This window comes from Blennius ocellaris, assembly GCF_963422515.1.
Source record: "Blennius ocellaris genome assembly, contig: SCAFFOLD_177, whole genome shotgun sequence".
Lineage (NCBI taxonomy): Eukaryota > Metazoa > Chordata > Actinopteri > Blenniiformes > Blenniidae > Blennius > Blennius ocellaris.
Window position 1 is genome coordinate 58961 of NW_027661864.1, and position 15899 is coordinate 74859.

At 46.5% G+C, this 15899-nt stretch overlaps 1 pseudogene across 1 annotated transcript; it reads right to left on the reverse strand.

The window, feature by feature from the left end:
- On the reverse strand, nt 1-15106 carry LOC308148706 (transmembrane protein 170A-like; annotated as a pseudogene). The gene is made up of 3 exons: nt 14992-15106; nt 8515-8685; nt 1-131 (listed from the first exon to the last, which is right to left on the reverse strand). The product of its transcript is annotated as a transmembrane protein 170A-like (transcript).
- Between the last annotated feature and the right edge of the window lie 793 nt (nt 15107-15899).

A 15899-nucleotide genomic window follows, 5' to 3' on the forward strand; every position in this document is an offset into this window, starting at 1 on the left:
CTAAAGGGTGGCCAGGATTCTGAGGAAGGAGATGAGGAGGACGCAGAAGGACTGTCCAACTCCGGAGACCAGGGCCTCCAAGGAGATCATGGTCTTCCCTGCTGCTTGTTACACACCGGCTATGGCTGCACCTGCAAGACATCAGCATTAACACTGAGGGAGCAGCATGACCACTGAGAAACACCAGCATTAACACACAGAAATACAGCAGCATTAACGCAGAGAGACAGCAGCATTAACACACAGAGACAGCAGCATTAACACAGAGACAGCAGCACTACCACAGAGAGACAGCAGCATTAAGACACAGAGACAGCAGCATTAACACAGAGACAGCAGCACTACCACAGAGAGACAGCAGCATTAACACAGAGACAGCAGCATTAACACACAGAGACAGCAGCATAAACACAGAGACAGCAGCACTACCACAGAGAGACAGCAGCATTAACACAGAGACAGCAGCACTACCACAGAGAGACAGCAGCATTAACACAGAGACAGCAGCACTACCACAGAGAGACAGCAGCATTAACACAGAGACAGCAGCACTTCCACAGAGAGACAGCAGCATTAACACAGAGACAGCAGCACTACCACAGAGAGACAGCAGCATTAACACAGAGACAGCAGCACTACCACAAAGAGACAGCAGCATTAATACACAGAGACAGCAGCACCACCACAGAGAGACAGCAGCACTACCACAGAGAGACAGCAGCATTAACACAGAGACAGCAGCACTACCACAGAGAGACAGCAGCACTACCACAGAGAGACAGCAGCATTAACACAGAGACAGCAGCACTACCACAGAGAGACAGCAGCATTAACACACAGAGACAGCAGCACCACCACAGAGAGACAGCAGCACTACCACAGAGAGACAGCAGCATTAACACAGAGAGACAGCAGCACTACCACAGAGAGACAGCAGCATTAACACAGAGAGACAGCAGCATTAACACAGAGACAGCAGCACTACTACAGATAGACAGCAGCATTAACACAGAGAGATTGCAGCATGACCACAGGGAGACAGCAACATTAACACAGAGAGACAGCAACATTAACACACAGAGACAGCAGCATTACCACAGAGAGACAGCAGCATTACCACAGAGAGACAGCAACATTAACACAGAGAGACAGCAGCATTAACACAGAGAGACAGCCGCATTACACAGAGAGAAAGCAGCATTACCACAGAGAGATAGCAACATTAACAAAGAGAGACAGCAGCATTAACACAGAGAGACAGCAGCATTACCACAGAGAGACAGCAGCATTAACACAGAGAGACAGCTGCATTAACACAGAGAGACAGCAGCATTACCACAGAGAGACAGCAGCATTAACACATAGAGACAGCCGCATTAACACAGAGAGACAGCAGCATTAACACAGAGAGACAGCCGCATTAACACAGAGAGACAGCAACATTAACACACAGAGACAGCAGCATTAACACACAGGGACAGCAGCATTACCACAGAGAGACAGCAGCATTAACACAGAGAGACAGCAGCACTACCACAAAGAGACAGCAGCACTACCACAGAGAGACAGCAACATTAACACAGAGATAGCAACATTAACACAGAAATAGCAACATTAACACAGAGAGACAGCAGCATTAACACAGAGACAGCAGCACTACCACAGAGAGACAGCAGCATTAACACACAGAGACAGCAGCACCACCACAGAGAGACAGCAGCACTACCACAGAGAGACAGCAGCATTAACACAGAGAGACAGCAGCACTACCACAGAGAGACAGCAGCACTACCACAGAGAGACAGCAGCATTAACACAGAGAGACAGCAGCACTACCACAGAGAGACAGCAGCACTACCACAGAGAGACAGCAGCATTAACACAGAGAGACAGCAGCACTACCACAGAGAGACAGCAGCACTACCACAGAGAGACAGCAGCATTAACACAGAGACAGCAGCACTACCACAGAGAGACAGCAGCATTAACACAGAGACAGCAGCACTACCACAGAGAGACAGCAGCATTAACACAGAGACAGCAGCACTACCACAGAGAGACAGCAGCATTAACACAGAGACAGCAGCACTTCCACAGAGAGACAGCAGCATTAACACAGAGACAGCAGCACTACCACAGAGAGACAGCAGCATTAACACAGAGACAGCAGCACTACCACAAAGAGACAGCAGCATTAATACACAGAGACAGCAGCACCACCACAGAGAGACAGCAGCACTACCACAGAGAGACAGCAGCATTAACACAGAGACAGCAGCACTACCACAGAGAGACAGCAGCACTACCACAGAGAGACAGCAGCATTAACACAGAGACAGCAGCACTACCACAGAGAGACAGCAGCATTAACACACAGAGACAGCAGCACCACCACAGAGAGACAGCAGCACTACCACAGAGAGACAGCAGCATTAACACAGAGAGACAGCAGCACTACCACAGAGAGACAGCAGCATTAACACAGAGACAGCAGCACTACCACAGAGAGACAGCAGCATTAACACAGAGACAGCAGCACTTCCACAGAGAGACAGCAGCATTAACACAGAGACAGCAGCACTACCACAGAGAGACAGCAGCATTAACACAGAGACAGCAGCACTACCACAAAGAGACAGCAGCATTAATACACAGAGACAGCAGCACCACCACAGAGAGACAGCAGCACTACCACAGAGAGACAGCAGCATTAACACAGAGACAGCAGCACTACCACAGAGAGACAGCAGCACTAACCACAGAGAGACAGCAGCATTAACACAGAGACAGCAGCACTACCACAGAGAGACAGCAGCATTAACACACAGAGACAGCAGCACCACCACAGAGAGACAGCAGCACTACCACAGAGAGACAGCAGCATTAACACAGAGAGACAGCAGCACTACCACAGAGAGACAGCAGCATTAACACAGAGAGACAGCAGCATTAACACAGAGACAGCAGCACTACTACAGATAGACAGCAGCATTAACACAGAGAGATTGCAGCATGACCACAGGGAGACAGCAACATTAACACAGAGAGACAGCAACATTAACACACAGAGACAGCAGCATTACCACAGAGAGACAGCAGCATTACCACAGAGAGACAGCAACATTAACACAGAGAGACAGCAGCATTAACACAGAGAGACAGCCGCATTACACAGAGAGAAAGCAGCATTACCACAGAGAGACAGCAACATTAACAAAGAGAGACAGCAGCATTAACACAGAGAGACAGCAGCATTACCACAGAGAGACAGCAGCATTAACACAGAGAGACAGCCGCATTAACACAGAGAGACAGCAGCATTAACACAGAGAGACAGCCGCATTAACACAGAGAGACAGCAACATTAACACACAGAGACAGCAGCATTAACACACAGAGACAGCAGCATTACCACAGAGAGACAGCAACATTAACACAGAGATAGCAACATTAACACAGAAATAGCAACATTAACACAGAGAGACAGCAGTACTACCACAGAGAGACAGCAGCATTAACACAGAGACAGCAGCACCACCACAGAGAGACAGCAGCACTACCACAGAGATACAGCAGCATTAACACAGAGAGACAGCAGCACTACCACAGAGAGACAGCAGCACTACCACAGAGAGACAGCAGCACTACCACAGAGAGACAGCAGCATTAACACAGAGACAGCAGCACTACCACAGAGAGACAGCAGCATTAACACACAGAGACAGCAGCACCACCACAGAGAGACAGCAGCACTACCACAGAGAGACAGCAGCATTAACACAGAGAGACAGCAGCACTACCACAGAGAGACAGCAGCACTACCACAGAGAGACAGCAGCATTAACACAGAGAGACAGCAGCACTACCACAGAGAGACAGCAGCATTAACACAGAGACAGCAGCACTACCACAGAGAGACATCAGCATTAACACAGAGACAGCAGCACTACCACAGAGAGACAGCAGCATTAACACAGAGACAGCAGCACTTCCACAGAGAGACAGCAGCATTAACACAGAGACAGCAGCACTACCACAGAGAGACAGCAGCATTAACACAGAGACAGCAGCACTACCACAAAGAGACAGCAGCATTAATACACAGAGACAGCAGCACCACCACAGAGAGACAGCAGCACTACCACAGAGAGACAGCAGCATTAACACAGAGAGACAGCAGCACTACCACAGAGAGACAGCAGCACTACCACAGAGAGACAGCAGCATTAACACAGAGACAGCAGCACTACCACAGAGAGACAGCAGCATTAACACACAGAGACAGCAGCACCACCACAGAGAGACAGCAGCACTACCACAGAGAGACAGCAGCATTAACACAGAGAGACAGCAGCACTACCACAGAGAGACAGCAGCACTACCACAGAGAGACAGCAGCATTAACACAGAGAGACAGCAGCATTAACACAGAGACAGCAGCACTACTACAGATAGACAGCAGCATTAACACAGAGAGACAGCAGCATGACCACAGAGAGACAGCAGCATGACCACAGAGAGACAGCAACATTAACACAGAGAGACAGCAACATTAACACACAGAGACAGCAGCATGACCACAGAGAGACAGCAACATTAACACAGAGAGACAGCAACATTAACACACAGAGACAGCAGCATTACCACAGAGAGACAGCAGCATTACCACAGAGAGACAGCAACATTAACACAGAGAGACAGCAGCATTACCACAGAGAGACAGCAGCATTAACACATAGAGACAGCCGCATTAACACAGAGAGAAAGCAGCATTAACACAGAGAGACAGCCGCATTAACACAGAGAGACAGCAACATTAACACACAGAGACAGCAGCATTAACACACAGAGACAGCAGCATTACCACAGAGAGAAAGCAGCATTAACACAGAGAGACAGCAGCACTACCACAAAGAGACAGCAGCACTACCACAGAGAGACAGCAACATTAACACAGAGATAGCAACATTAACACAGAAATAGCAACATTAACACAGAGAGACAGCAGTACTACCACAGAGAGACAGCAGCATTAACACAGAGAGACAGCAGCACTACCACAGAGAGACAGCAGCACTACCACAGAGAGACAGCAGCACTACCACAGAGAGACAGCAGCATTAACACAGAGACAGCAGCACTACCACAGAGAGACAGCAGCATTAACACACAGAGACAGCAGCACCACCACAGAGAGACAGCAGCATTAACACAGAGACAGCAGCACTACCACAGAGAGACAGCAGCATTAACACAGAGAGACAGCAGCACTACCACAGAGAGACAGCAGCACTACCACAGAGAGACAGCAGCATTAACACAGAGAGACAGCAGCATTAACACAGAGACAGCAGCACTACTACAGATAGACAGCAGCATTAACACAGAGAGATTGCAGCATTACCACAGAGAGACAGCAACATTAACACAGAGAGACAGCAACATTAACACAGAGAGACAGCCGCATTACACAGAGAGAAAGCAGCATTACCACAGAGAGACAGCAACATTAACACAGAGAGACAGCAGCATTAACACAGAGAGACAGCCGCATTAACACAGAGAGACAGCAGCATTACCACAGAGAGACAGCAGCATTAACACAGAGAGACAGCCGCATTAACACAGAGAGACAGCAGCATTAACACAGAGAGACAGCCGCATTAACACAGAGAGACAGCAACATTAACACACAGAGACAGCAGCATTACCACAGAGAGACAGCAGCATTAACACAGAGAGACAGCAGCATTAACACACAGAGACAGCAGCATTAACACACAGAGACAGCAGCATTACCACAGAGAGACAGCAGCACTACCAAAGAGAGACAACAGCATTAACACACAGAGACAGCAGCACTAACAAAGAGAGACAGCAGCATTAACACAGAGAGACAGCAGCACTACCACAAAGAGACAGCAGCACTACCACAGAGAGACAGCAGCATTAACACACAGAGACAGCAGCATTAACACAGAGACAGCCACATTAACACAGAGAGACAGCAGCACTACCACAGAGAGACAGCAGCACTACCACAGAGAGACAGCAGCATTAACACAGAGAGACAGCAACATTAACACAGAGAGACAGCAGCATTAACACAGAGAGACAGCAGCACTACCACAGAGAGACAGCAACATTAACACACAGAGAGACAGCAGCATTAACACAGAGACAGCAGCATTAATTCAGAGAGACAGCAGCACTACCACAGAGAGACAGCAGCATTAACACAGAGACACAGCAGCATTAACACAGAGACAGCAGCACTACCACAGAGAGACAGCAGCACTACCACAGAGAGACAGCAACATTAACACAGAGACAGCAACATTAACACAGAGAGACAGCAGCATTAACACAGAGAGACAGCAGCATTAACACAGAGAGACAGCAGCATTAACACAGAGATAGCAACATTAACACAGAAATAGCAACATTAACACAGAGAGACAGCAGTACTACCACAGAGAGACAGCAGCATTAACACAGAGACAGCAGCATTAACACAGAGAGACAGCAGTACTACCACAGAGAGACAGCAACATTAACACAGAGATAGCAGCATTAACAGAGACAGCAGCATTATGGTGCAGTGGTACAGTGCAAACAGTTTGTTTGTCAAAAATAATGATGCAGTTTGCATGAGCAGAGTTCTCAGAACAAACACGTTCTGCTCGTTCTTCCTAGAGTGACTGTAAACAAAGGCATTGCTCCAACAACAGACTGTAAACAAATGCATTGTAGCAACAACAACAGACTGTAAACAAAGGCATTGCTCCAACAACAGACTGTAAACAAATGCATTGTAGCAACAACAACAGACTGTAAACAAAGGCATTGCTCCAACAACAGACTGTAAACAAATGCATTGTAGCAACAACAACAGACTGTAAACAAATACATTGTAGCAACAACAACAGACTGTAAACAAATGCATTGCAGCAACAACAACAGACTGTAAACAAAGGCATTGCAGCAACAACAACAGACTGTAAACAAAGGCATTGCAGCAACAACAACAGACTGTAAACAAAGGCATTGCAGCAACAACAACACAAAGGCATTGCTCCAACAACAGACTGTAAACAAATGCATTGTAGCAACAACAACAGACTGTAAACAAATGCATTGCAGCAACAACAACAGACTGTAAACAAAGTCATTGCAGCAACAACAACAGACTGTAAACAAAGGCATTGCAGCAACAACAACAGACTGTAAACAAAGGCATTGCAGCAACAACAACAGACTGTAAACAAAGGCATTGCAGCAACAACAACACAAAGGCATTGCTCCAACAACAGACTGTAAACAAATGCATTGTAGCAACAACAACAGACTGTAAACAAAGGCATTGCTCCAACAACAGACTGTAAACAAATGCATTGTAGCAACAACAACAGACTGTAAACAAATACATTGTAGCAACAACAACAGACTGTAAACAAATGCATTGCAGCAACAACAACAGACTGTAAACAAAGGCATTGCAGCAACAACAACAGACTGTAAACAAAGGCATTGCAGCAACAACAACACAAAGGCATTGCTCCAACAACAGACTGTAAACAAATGCATTGTAGCAACAACAACAGACTGTAAACAAATGCATTACAGCAACAACAACAGACTGTAAACAAAGTCATTGCAGCAACAACAACAGACTGTAAACAAAGGCATTGCAGCAAAAACAACAGACTGTAAACAAAGGCATTGCAGCAACAACAACAGACTGTAAACAAAGGCATTGCAGCAACAACAACAGACTGTAAACAAAGGCATTGCAGCAACAACAACAGACTGTAAACAAAGGCATTGAAGCAACAACAACAGACTGTAAACAAAGGCATTGCAGCAATAACAACAGACTGTAAACAGAGGCATTGCAGCAATAACAACAGACTGTAAACAAAGGCATTGCAGCAAGAACAACAGAGTGTAAACAAAGGCATTGCAGCAACAACAACAGATTGTAAACAAAGGCATTGCAGCAACAAAAGACTGTAAACAAAGGCATTGCAGCAACAACAACAGACTGTAAACAAAGGCATTGCAGCAATAACAACAGACTGTAAACAAAGGCATTGCAGCAACAACAGACTGTAAACAAAGGCATTGCAGCAACAACAACAGAGTGTAAACAAAGGCATTGCAGCAACAACAACAGACTGTAAACAAAGGCATTGCAGCAACAACAACAGACTGTAAACAAAGGCATTGCAGCAACAACAACAGAGTGTAAACAAAGGCATTGCAGCAACAACAACAGACTGTAAACAAAGGCATTGCAGCAACAACAACAGACTGTAAACAAAGGCATTGCAGCAACAACAACAGAGTGTAAACAAAGGCATTGCAGCAACAACAGACTGTAAACAAAGGCATTGCAGCAACAACAACAGACAGTAAACAAAGGCATTGCAGCAACAACAACAGACTGTAAACAAAGGCATTGCAGCAACAACAGCAGTCTGGTCCATTCATCATCCACCCGTTCAGACTTACTGGTGAGGACTCCGCCCAGCAGGGGTCCCACGAAGCCCATGAGCAGGACAGCGATGGGCAGGAAGCGAGCCACTTTGTGGCGGCGCAGCGTGGCAAGGCAGAGCAAGGCAGCCGGCAGGTGGAACATCAGCGACGACACGGTGGCCCACAGGAACACTCCGTACCACATCTCTGTCCACACACACACACACACACACACACACACACACACACACACACACACACACACACACACACACACACACACACACACACACACACACACACACACACACACACACACACACACACACACACATAGCAGCGTCAGGCCACCTGCCTCACCTGAACCACCTGGACCACCTGCCTCACCTGGACCACCTGCCTCACCTGGACCACCTGCCTCACCTGGACCACCAGCCTCACCTGGACCACCTGCCTCACCTGGACCACCTGCCTCACCTGGACCACCAGCCTCACCTGGACCACCTGGACCACCTGCCTCACCTGGACCACCTGCCTCACCTGGACCACCTGCCTCACCTGGACCAGCAGCCTCACCTGGACCACCTGCACCACCCCTCCACTGCTGCAGGTCTGTTGTCCTCATCAGAAGCTTCACATGATTTTCAGCACAAAAGGACGATTCTTCTCCAAAAGAACAAGAAAGTTCTGCTCAACTAAATGACGTTGGGTCCGTTTCACGAAGCAGGTTTAAGGATTACCCCAGGTTATTGAACACCGAGTTGAGGGAAATGCGGGATTTTCCGTTTCACAAAGGGAGGTAACTCAAACCGGAGGAGGCGGGGTAACTCAAGCCTGTTTCACGAAGCGGTGTAACGTCAACTCCCGGTCAGTTACCGGGGCAACAGACACTCTAGAACTAACCTGGTCGGGAGCAGGTTTTTGTCAGTGAACACGGAGTTTTGCTCTGGCTCCGCCCCCTTTCAGACGGGCACGGGATTTCATTTCCTCATTCAGCGGGGGAGTTTTGGTGAAACAGTTCTGCAGTGCCTTATTCCAGAGGCAAATTAGACGTCAACTTTATTCCCTCAATATGGAATGTGCTTTTGATAATGATCCGATTGATGAAGGCGCAGCATTACTTCGCCGAGAATTTCATATTCGAAGATAATATTCGCATCATCAGAGCGCGCAGAGATGTACTGGCATTTGCAGACACCTTCCTTTTTGAGCGGTACGTTTTACTGCCGAGACCATTATGTACATCCACAGTTTAATCGCTCTGTACATTAGCAACATCACCAGCTGAGCCTTGCCCTGACGTCATAGCAGATATTGTGTAATGTGCTGCGTTTCCTCGTAAATGGCAGAGCTGTCAGAGACATCATATGCCATCATCACTTCGGGGTCTGATCACCACCACCACCACCAAATAAAGACATGATGCACAATTCATTTGGTCTTTTTTATTTCCTACAAATACAAGCGCTAGTTTAGTTAATGTAGTTAGTAGTTAGCATAATTCACCTGGGACTGTACACCCACCCTTAACTTGTGCTCCAGTGTTTTCCATCTTCTGGAGCAGGTGGAGTCTATAGATGTGTTTTACAGATAACTGGGAAGACATAAGGAGGACACTCAATTATTACAGTTGGACATGAATTCCACAGAATGAACCTCTGGTGTTTACTGAACATCTGTCTCACTGTCAGTCCTTGCAGTGGATGTTGAGGGACCCTCCTGCTGCTGCCCAGCCAGGCCCTGTTAAAAATACTGTGTCAATACTTCAGTGTAGACAAAATATAACTCTTTATTCCACCACAATGTTTCAGAAATGTAAACAGGATGAGAACTATCATACCTCTATAGGCCTTTGTGGATCCTCCTCTGTAAAGGCAGCAGACAGGGTTTCCTGTACTCTTCATCATAGATGAATATGTTTCAGTATATTTAAACTACCATTTTGTGTAGTTTTGCCTACTGAGTGTTGCCTACTAACAAGGTCTGTTGTGGCATGAGGGGGTCCAGCAGGCAGAGAGCACCATCACAATCTGTTGGGTGACAAAAAAAAGACATGATGGGGAAATAAAGATGAACAAAAGGAGGCTTAAAGAGATATATAGGCCTCGGCATATTATATATTATGAAGGAAGTGGCATCTTGAGGGGTGAGCTCTGAAGAGGAGCTCCTCCAGGGATTCCCTCAGCCACTGGCCTCCCAACATTCTGGCTTAGGGCTCCTCTGCCTCTGTTAAAGGTGGAGGTGCTGGGCCTCCACCCATTTTACATCTGCCTTCTTTCTGTTGGCTGAGTAAAGTCTGTCTTAGTTTAGCCTTAATTATTTGACAGCACATGATATGGGTGAGAAGACATTTATGTGTTTGAAAACAGCATTATGTTGGGAATAAAACACTTGCACAGTCAAATGGCCACTTGATATTTACATGACAATGTCACACATGATCGACATTACGTTAAGAAATGTATTGATTAACAATTAAATTAGCAGCGGTCTTACCCGATTGGACAATGTTTTTATACTTCACTTTCAGCTGCTGCCAAGAGCGCTTCTCCCCCGCGGAATTGCACCCAAAAGAAATAAATTAATAAGCTACCATCAAGCAGTATTCCCTTGCAATAATGTTGCGATGACAAAGACGTTTGAACTTACACATTCACTTGAGCAGCAATCTTCTTCCACGCCGCCTCCCTCTCTTTAGCAGCCGCTGCGCTGTTGCATTTTTTTTTTTAATATGTTCATATTCGCCATATGATTGGATCAATACTTCCTGCTCCACTGGCGTCAAAAACTCCGCCCTCTGCGTCTCAGTTGTCATGGTGACTCGTTGAATCGGGGCTCCATTGATGCAGTCTTTTTAGAGTCGTGGTGCACGCGCTTGACTCCAGGTGAAATTACTCCGAGTTCATCAAACTGATCAAAATCCGGCGTCGTGAAACCCGAAAACTCCGCGTTTTCTGTCTCAGTGTAACTCAATTCAGAGCTCGGTGTTAAGCCCATGGCTTCTTAAACCTGCTTCGTGAAACGGACCCGTCATTTCCTTCGTCCAGCTCTTCTGGAAGAACTCATTTGTCTGCTGAACCCTGTAGGAGCTGCTCTGCTGAGCCCTGTAGAAGCTGCTCTGCTGAACCCTGTAGAAGCTGCTCTGCTGAACCCTGTAGGAGCTGCTCTGCTGAACCCTGTAGGAGCTGCTCTGCAGGGACCCTTGGACCTGTGAACAACTTATCTTTCACTAAAATTAAATCTATTCAGATTTGAATTCTTTATATTTGGTCTGAGGTGAAATTGATGAAAATTAACTGAATCAGTCCAACTAGTAATTTATGGTTGAATGTTGAACTGGCTGATGTTTCTCTCATGAGAGGAAGAAAGGAACTGTTCATAATGATCTTCTTGTCACGGCTGGGGGCCGGCGTGTGGAGTGTCCTGAACCCAAAAGCAGACCTCAAGCAGAAAGTTGTTTGCAAACAGTAAATGTTTTATTGAGGGAACAGGGAAAGGGGAGCTGGAACGGTGACGGGACCCGGGTAACTCCGGGGAGCCTCTTGGAACCGGGACGTGACCCGGGGGAATCTCAGGGGGGCCTCTTCCCACATGGAAAGAACCTATATGAGGATATATTGTCAGGATTGGTGGTGAACAGGATTCAAACGCCAACTAGTCCGGGATGTAATTTGAAAATAAAGTTTATTTTAAGTCGCTCCAACGGGGCGGCAGTCCGTGGCGAGGGATCGGGAAGCAGAGGCGGACGTCACGGAGACGGGGTCTTCCCAGGAGGGCAGAGCGGCGTACACCGGGACTGGACGGGAGAACAAACGGAGGTCAGAATACTGAGCTGCTTCCACACAAGAAGCGAACAAACACAAAACAATAATCACGAGGGGCAGAGTCTAGGTACCGCAGAGTAAACGTAACGATCTTGCAATGAGAGCCTGGGATCCCGGTCCTTAAATACTGGCTTCCCTCATTCACTTCAGGTGTGCGTCCTGCTCCGTCCGCTCCGCCTACACTCACACACGCCCACACACACACACACAAAACAACAACACAGTAGGAGACCTGCACGGGTTGTGACATATATGCACATATATGAAACCTATATGCAGCATATATGCACATATATGACAATATATATGCTGTATATATGCACATATATGCACATATAGGACAATATATATGCTGCATATATGCACATAAATGCTGCATATATGCACATATATGACCATATATATGCTGCATATATGCACATATATGACCATATATATGCTGCATATATGCACATATATGCAGCATATATGCACATAAATGCTGCATATATGCACATATATGCAGCATATATGCACATAAATGCTGCATATATGCACATATATGACCATATATATGCTCCATATATGCACATATATGACAATATATATGCTGCATATGTGCACATATATGCACATATATGCTGCATATATGCACATATATGACAATATATATGACAATATATATGCTGCATATATGGAAAGTCCCACATGGACAGAACCTATATAAACATATATGTTTTAATATAGGTTTTGATATAGGTTTTGAATATATGTGACACGTATAAAATTGGCCATTTTCCTATATTTTATGCACATATATGGACCTATATGCACAGATAGGTACATATTTTTATATATATATATATATAGCTCAGGTGGCAAGGCAACAGACTGGTGCACGGGAGACCCTGGTTCGATTCCCGCTAGGGTCACTGAGCAAATAACAGCATCCGGTGTGGGCCCACATGGAAAGAACCTATATAAAGGTTAGGATATATGTGGCATATATAAAATTGGCCATTTTCCTATATTTTATGTACATATATGTGTGCATACATGGGCACATATAGGTGTGCATATATGCGCATATAGGTGTGCATATATGGGCACATATAGGTTTGCATATATTTGAACATATAGGTGTGCATATAGGTTTGGAATATATGTGACATATATAAAATTGGCCGTTTTCCTATATGTTATGTACATATATGTGTGCATACATGCGCATATAGGTTTGGCATATATGTGAAATATATAAAATTGGCCGTTTTCCTATATGTTATATACATATATGGGTGCATACATGCGCACCTATATGTACATATATGTACATATATGTATATAACATATAGGAAAACGGCCAATTTTATATATGTCACATATATGCCAAACCTATATTAAAACATATATGTTTATATAGGTTCTTTCCATGTGGGTTGGAACCGGTACGGGACCCGGGGGAATCTCAGGGGGGCCTCTTGGAACCGGGACGGGACCCGGGGGAATCTCTGGGGGGGGCCTCTTGGAACCGGGACGGGACCCGGGGGAATCTCAGGGGGGCCTCTTGGAACCGGGACGGGACCCGGGGTAATCTCTGGGGGGGGGGCCTCTTGGAACCTGGACGGGACCCGGGGGAATCTCAGGGGGGCCTCTTGGAACCCGGACGGGACCCGGGGGAATCTCAGGGGGGCCTCTTGGAACCCGGACGGGACCCGGGGGAATCTCTGGGGGGGGCCTCTTGGAACCGGGACGGGACCCGGGGGAATCTCTGGGGGGGGCCTCTTGGAACCTGGACGGGACCCGGGGGAATCTCAGGGGGGCCTCTTGGAACCCGGACGGGACCCGGGGGAATCTCTGGGGGGGGCCTCTTGGAACCGGGATAGGACCCGGGGGAATCTCTGGGGGGGGCCTCTTGGAACCGGGATAGGACCCGGGGGAATCTCTGGGGGGCCTCTTGGAACCGGGATGGGACCCGGGGGAACTTCTTGGAGCCGGGACGGGACCCGGGGAATCTCTGGGGGGCCTTCTTGGAACGGGGACGGGACCCGGGGAGACCTCTTGGAACCGGCGTCGGAACAGGAACGGGAACGGGAACCACCCCGGGGAGGACACTCACCCCCCGGGGAGGACAACACCGACTCACCTCCACACAGAGTGAAGACTAGGCAATCCTCTGGCACCGGACCCTCCTCCCTGCAGGGCTTAAGACTGCTTGACAATCAATTAGCTGATTGCCTGCAGGAGTGCCAGAGAGGATCCGGTGCTGGAGCGAGGTGTGTGACTCCTGACACTTCTTACATTATAAAGTCTGTAATCATCACAACTGATAGCTCAAGCGCATTAAATTGTCATTCATCTAAAACCATGTTATTTTCATCAAATAATTCAGACTCAACCCCTGAAGGAAGCAGTCTCGGTCCAGCTACACATGGAAACTGTTTTCTTACAGCACTGCTGGAAAGGCACAGAAAAGAAATCTGAAATGATGAAGTAAGGTTCAACATTACGCTGAAAAGCGGAACTGATAAAGTGTCCAGGTGAAGCAAAATGCTAACTAGCTTAGCACATTACAAAGGAAATACGTTTAAACAAGTTTCATATTGTAACTGTACCAAATTGTTCACACACGAAGCCTTTTAACTCACAACAGCAGTAAAAACAAACGTTTATTTAGCCTATAAAACAATATTAAAGACATTATCGTCACCTGAGAAGTCGCTAAGAGACGTGTTGTTTCCTCGGTTCGTGTCGTTTGTCCTCGGCACAAAGTTCAAATCTGGAATCTGCTTGAAAAAGCCAGTCTCCTGATATTTGTCCTGCATGTCTGTAACTGTTTCCACAACAGAAGAGAGATATGAATCTATGAATCTGCGTCTTTCTTCCACCTGAAGCGGAGCAGCATCGACCCAACTGAGCTAGCTGTAAACACGGTGACGTCAGGACGCTGGATCCCGGTGACCGCCATCTTGGATGGGTCTACAATAGACAATATACAGAGAAGCTTCATCGACTCACGCCGCCGATCGTAGCTGACGTAACAGAACGACGCCATCTTGGATAGGTCACGCTGCGCCTCCAGTACATTGGTTTTCTACTGAGGAAGGTGTCGTCCAACTATAATCACCACTCGCCGAAATTTCACACACGAAAAGTATGTGCTTTTACGTTGAAATAATTTGTTTTATCCTTCTTTACAAAGACTGACATGTCATTAATAAATGTGTAAATTAAGAAACTGATCATTTGGAGTAGTTTCTCGCTCATACACGTGGAAACACCAATAACACATATATTCACATATTTGTTTTTGTGAGCAAAATATATTGCCAAATCTACTGTACCCAAATATACTCAATGCTGATTTGCAAAGAAAATAAATGTCCAGATCATGACTTGTGTGTGGCTTCATTCCTGAGTGCTTGAAACAATCTTAAAGTCTGCTCCACACTCACACTTTTAACACCCAACCTAACGGTATTCAACACTGGAGTTCCGGTTGCAAACTATTTGCATTTAATCTGCTTTAATTAAATCATGACATGACAAGAGCTGGTGACTGATCACTTCCGATAACAAGTAGTAAAACTTCCTATCATGTACTTACCAGTGGCACCA